Here is a 6866-nt window from a genome sequence, read left to right on the forward strand (position 1 = left end):
CCAAAAGGTATTGAATCAATTGAATGATCTCACGTTAGATGAAAGAGAAGACGCGGACTACATTTTTCGATGGAAATTTAAATTTGAAACAGAATTGAAAAAATTTAGAAACTTAATTTCTCTCACGAGAATGCTAGGAGATGACCAAGATTTGATTACACTTTGTACAAATATTGAAGTAAATTCACATTTGTTAAATTTGCAATTTAATGCAAAAACTAAACGTGATATGTTTCATAACTTATCTGTTGTTTGAGCCCATTGTTTGCGGCTAGTATTTGACGATCAAGATTTGTTGTATAAAATAATCAACCCTTTGCTAAAACTCAAAGGGAGATTAAGATGTATATTTAGGAGGCGTTTATACAGAAATGTATATAACGGTAGTTATATTTCCAATTTGTCACACATATTAACTGAACAAAATTGTAAACAGTTTTGCCTCTATAACATCGATGACCTTTTATCTCCGCGACGTAGGTGGGAATTTTGATTTTTCTATTGTCTATTGAGCCCAAAAATAGAATCTTCCCAATTTATATCAAGAATTGAAAAAATAGAAAATGCTGAGAAAAAAAAACCCTACCATCTCCCAAGACCGATCAGGATTCAAAAGATTAAATGTTTTTTATGGCCCACTCACCGATTAGAAGAAGCGGCCTGTGCAGGCAGATCCTGCGTTGGCGTTATGACTGGAAGTCAATTTGTAACGCTTAGAATCCGAATGTATCCTATTCCTCTAAATTGAAAAAACCGGGTGTGACATACACTCAGTTGCTAAGTTGAATTCTTGAAATTGAAATAGTTGGAAGTCAATTATCCACGAATTTGAATTTCATGGATAGGTTAAAGCATTTGCCGGTCAGATCAGATGCGGTGACTCAAGCCATGATTATGGGGTGTGTGTGGGAGTGTTTGTACCACCCCCCCTCCCCCCCCCCCCCCCCCCCAAACAACTGGATTTTCATCTTAAGAAAATTAGTGTTGCAACTAGCAGTCAAACCCCTTATAATCGATGCAAGGCGGGGACGAAGTTGTGCTTGCTACTAATATTACCATGAAAAAACAAGAATCTATTCACACGCAGCTTCCCGGTGAAAATGTACATACAGGATTGACTACTTCTCAGATTTACTACTCAACCTACCAAGTTTCAAAGCTTACTTCCCATTTGGAATTACACCCTAGGGACTATTCATCTCAAATAGGGTTATGGAAATTACTTGGTAGACGCAAGCGTCTCCTAGCTTATTTGTTCAAGAAAAATATGTGTTTATATGAAAGAGTTTTAACAAACTTAGGTATTCGGGGATTAAAAGTGAAAGGACGTTAGCGTGAAAAAACTATCTTTTTGCCTCCTCCAGGGGTTTGATTTATCGCCTATTGTAATTGGAGCAGTTGTCTCATTCTCGGGTCAACAGAGGTTTATGATATTTAGTGGAGAGGAAGAAATTTACTAGTATTCGTCTTGAAAATATTGATCCAGTTGTAGTAAGCATGGGTCCTCATCATCCCTCAATGCACGGTGTTCTCCGGCTTGTTGTTGCTTCGCAGAGTGAAAATATTGTTGATTGTGAACTAATATTGGGATATCTGCATTGAGGAATGGAAAAAATTGCCGAAAATCGAACAACTTCGCAATATCTTCCCTATGTGATGAGATGGGATTATTTAGCTACTATGTTTACTGAAGCAGTTACAGTCAATGCACCGGAAAAATTGGCAAATATTCAGATACCCGAAAGAGCTAGTTACATACGCGTAATCATGCCTGAATTAAGTAGAATAGCATCTCACATGTTATGGCTCGGGCCATTCCTAGAGGGTATCAGTGCACAAACCCCTTTCTTTTATATATTTCGAGAAAGGGAGATGATTTATGACTTGTTCGAGGCGGCTACGGTTATGAGAATGATGCATAACTACTTTCGAATTGGGGGAGTTGCCGAGGATTTGCCATATGGATGGATCGATAAATGCTTAGATTTTTGCCAATATTGCCTGCCAAAAATCTATGAGTATGAGCGATTAGTTACGAAAATTCCTATTTTCTTAAAACGAGTGCAGGGAGTAGGTTTCATAAATAGACAAGAATCCATCATTTGGGGATTATCTGGAACTTCGTTATGAGCTTCAGGGGTTCAATGGGATCTCGGAAAAATTGATCATTATGAGTGTTATGATAAGCTGGATTGGCAGATTCGGTGGCAGGGGGAAGGAGATTCTTTGGCTCGATATTTAGTACGAATCGGCAAAATGAAAGAATCAATAAATATTCTTCGACAAGCTTTAAAACTTCTCCCGGGAGGTCCATGTGAAAATCTAGAGGGTCGGCGTCTTGTGCAAAAGAAAGACAAATAGATTGGAACGGTTTCAACTACCAATTTGTCGGAAAGAAATCTTCTCCTACTCTTAAATTGCCTAAACAGGAACATTATGTAAGAGTAGAAGCTCCTAAGGGAGAATTGGGAATTTTTTTAATTGGAGATGATAGTGTCTTTCCTTGGAGATTGAAAATTTGTCCACCTGGTTTTACAAATCTGCAGATTGTCCCTCAATTGATTAGGGGAATGAAACTCGCGAATATTGTGACAATATTAGGTAGTATAGACATCATCATGGGAGAGGTTGATCGTTAGAATGATAAATAGTACCGAATTTTGCAGAAATAAACTAATTCATCTTTTTGACGAGTTAGAAATTACAATGAATCTTTCCAAATCAATTTGGAATTTTGCCTCTACTCTTCTTCTAGTTTTGGGAGTCACGACGGGAGTTTCAGTATTGCATGGCTCGAATGAAAAGTATCCGCGGGGGTTCAGCAACGAATTAAACCAAAATATGCAGGTCCACTAGGAATTATTCAATCCCTAGCTTATGGAATTAAACTTCTTTTAAAAGAAGATATCATTCCAGCTAAGGGTAATGCCTGGTTATTTGCCGCCGGACCGCCGGCTGTCGTAGTCACACCAGTATTTATTACTTATTTGGTAATACCTTTTGGCCAACATATCATATTATCCGATTCGAGAATAGGTGTCTTTTTCTGGATTTCTATCTCAAGTATTGTACCCCTGGGTCTTCTTGTGGTAGGGTACGGTTCAAATAATAAATATTCTCTTTTAGGCGGTCTCAGAGCGGCGGCTCAATCTATCAGTTACGAATACCCCTAGCTCTGAAGGGGATCGGAGAGCACCACAGACGGATAGTGAGAGAGAGAAGGAGACACACGACACACAGATATGGGTGGGGAGACTCAAAGAGTGAGCGGCCCCCTATACACTTATGCTATGTATAAGGTATACAAGTCAGTGGGCGCCCAGACGTTGGGCGGCCGGGCAAGGCACAGGCGCCTATACCCCAACAACCTCCCACTTAAAGGCGACTGTGCTTTAAGCAAGGGAAGCTAGTCTAAAGGCTACAAAAGGCGAGAGAAAATCTCTCTCAATCGATGCCCACTGGCTGGCTGTGATCGTGTGCATCCGGCTGTCCTCCTCCCGTGTAAGTCCATACACCACCAGACGTACCGCACACGTACTGCAAGTATGTACGCAATACCTGCATATCTCCCTCATGCAATATGCCATCATCAGTTAACAAACGACTGACAACCCCAACTGCAAATGCTCCCACTGCAGCTGCGATATCCGGTCTCAAGATCAGCATCTCATGCATGAGACCACCGAATGCCGATGCAATGCTAGCGGGCCATGCTAGCTCTATGAAGCATGCATCAACATATATATCCTTGGCAATAGGCATCTCTGACTGACAAGGCGTGTTAGCCACATGCATCTCCTGACTGTCCGCAAAAGACGCATCAACCTGTCGTGCAACCTCAGAGCAAACCAGCTGCTCTTGGTGTCTGCTAGAAGACATATTCTGCACAACTATATCCCCATGCTCATTGTCGAGCATGGAAAGGAATGATTGCATAATCGCTGATATCTCAGCCTCCTCTGCAATCATCCACTGCAAACATGAACACTCAATCTGATATGACTCACTAGAGCTCTCATGCTCTAACTTCGTATGCATAGACTCTTGCACAATGTCCTCCTGTCGTGACTCACTAGAGCAAGACCGCTCTACCTGTCTATCCTGCATAGAAGTATCTCGCACAACTGACTCTCTGCTTTGCTCAGTCACTAGCAAAGCATGCATATGTGACTCTGTCACCTCTCTGTGTGACTGCTCAAGTCGTGCCCCAACTGTGTGCACAACGAGCTCACTACTCTGCACTCCATGCAAAGCACCCTACAACTCATGAGCAAAAGAGATTGTCCGGGTCTCTCGCTCTCTGCATGGCTGTAACAAGATTGAGACTCGACCATCTCGCACCAGTACTACGTGCAATGGGTACCATGTGCCAACTCTAGCACCTCTCGCAATCACTAGCGAACCCAAATGCAACGCAAAATATCGCTCAAGCAACGATATCCGACATCCACTATCCCTGAGCTGACCAACGGAGATCAAACTCATCGTCAAATCTGGCACATGACGCACATCTTTGAGCACGTACGATGCACCGCTCGGTAATGACAGTCTCACATCTCCTGAACCAGCAATCTCATGTAGTGACCCATCTGCCAATCGCACAATACCATGCACTCTTCTTGAATAGCTATTGAACCAGTCACGATACAGAGTGACATGAAAAGTAGCATCCTTGTCTAGCACCCACTGCAAAAGAAGTGCACTATCCTCAGACATCAAAAAATCAGAAGTAATACAGGAAGCAAATGTGACCTCACTGTCACTAGGGTACTCAGACTCTGTATCTGAGCCTGCAACTGTCAAGTCAACGGAGCCTATAGCATCTACTGCATCCTTGAGACTAGCCTGTCTCCTGTGCTGTCTCATACGACGAAAGCATCGCCGTCTAATGTGCCCTGTGTGACCACAATGCCAACATCTCAAGTGTCGACACGAACGAGAACGCCGTCTCTCTTGAATCATTGTCCTAGACTCGAAACTCTCACACATATTGACTACTATAAGTGAATGTCAAAAACAACCAAGAGCTGTAACTCTACTCTAGGTACGGTAGCAATGAAATGCACTCAACTGATCCAAAAGAAGCAACCTGCAATGAGAAAATGCTCTCAAAAAAAGAGCTCACCAGCACCTACAATGCTCATGCGAATCCACGCATAAAATCTCTCGCAGTAGTGTAACCACACTGTGCTCCACAAATGGCAATGATGCAAATCCCAAATGCCAAGTGTACGAGGCTCCTATAGAGTAAACCAAGCTCCTGTATGGCTGTAAAATATGACTGCAAATCAGCCCCAAAACAGTCTCAAAATTCAGCTCTTAAACAGCTGCATAAACAAGTCACAAACGTGTCTCAGATCAGTCTATAACTGAGCCATACATGGACACCTGCAAAGAGAAAACAATGGCTGAAAATTCAGCACCCAAATAAGCCCTCAAACCTACCTGTAAACTTGTAAACCTGTAGCTGAAACCTACCGAAAAACCTCAAGCCATTAGTGCTCGAATCCGGCTACCTAGCTCGTAGCCACACAAGCATACATCACAACATTCACTCTTGTGAGTGTGCCAAGATAACTGTACGCCTGTCAAACCGTGAGCTAGTCATCAAGCCCACACTGTGCGGTATCGATGCATACATGCACTAAGCTCCCACCTGCAGATAACACCGCACGTAATCATTGAGTGCAATCGCAATCACAACCTGGTTGCATCAACTTATGCGCATAAAACTCCTGGAAAAATTTCGTCAGAGTTTCGACGCACAATGACTATCAACACAAAATAACCATTGTCCTGCAAGCTCAATACAATGAGCAATCAATGCGCATCAAACTACACTCAACATACATGCATAAGCTTTGCAAACCTATGTCCAACAAATTCTCACAAAGATTACCACAGGTGACCATACATATCATCCACAATCAACCTCTGCACTTGCTCACAAGATCTACTGCTCACCACATAAGCATACATAGAGCATTACCCACTCAAAGACCATGTATGCAAGCCACAACACTGCAGAAGAACCACTCAACTGCAACTGACAACACATGTGGGAGTACTAGACTCAACCTGTACCTAGGAGTCAAACCCGATCTTGTAACACCTCATATGTGCATGCTACCTGCAGTGTGCATGGGTAAGCTATCTGCAGCAAAGAAAACAACAGAGCCTAAAACTGTCCTGAAAAACAGTCTCTATGCTTTTAATTTCAGACGCACCCGCACTCCGAATCAGAAAACTATTCCTTCTACAAAGTCGTAGAGCTTGAAGCCAGCTCCGTTTTGAACCAAAAAGTTTTGGAATCGAAGCTGTGTAGCTCAAGTTATGAGCAAAACAGTGGACTGCTGTCAAACTGTCAAAAACTGAACGACTTTCTTCTGTGCTTCTTTGAGCTCATATAAAGGCTCAAACTCACTTCCCACCTCGATGCATGAGCTGAATGTATCAATCGCACAATGCTTCCATGTATATGGAAGCTCCAAGCTCCAATATGTCGCCGATGTAGCCGTTACAAAGCTTGTCGAGAAGAGGGAAGATGTTGTACACAGTAGGCTGATCTGTAGAGGAACTGTGGACTGATCTGTGAGCACTAGGAAGCTTCTGAGAGCTCTCCTACAAGCCTCTGTATGGCTATCCACAAGCCTCCTCTATTTCTTTGCTCAGATCTGTGACCTCTCCGCCATAGCCGACAAGTTCATCGTGAAGCCATCCATCTACGCTCTCACACATGTCGCTCTGATACCAATTGAAGGGGATCGGAGAGCACCACAGACGGAGAGTGAGAGAGAGAAGGAGACACACGACACACAGATATGGGTGGGGAGACTCAAAGAGTGAGCAGCCCCCTATACACTTAT

Source organism: Adiantum capillus-veneris, chromosome 15, assembly GCF_014529385.1.
Source record: "Adiantum capillus-veneris isolate H3 chromosome 15, ASM1452938v2, whole genome shotgun sequence".
In the NCBI taxonomy this organism is placed as follows: domain Eukaryota; kingdom Viridiplantae; phylum Streptophyta; class Polypodiopsida; order Polypodiales; family Pteridaceae; genus Adiantum; species Adiantum capillus-veneris.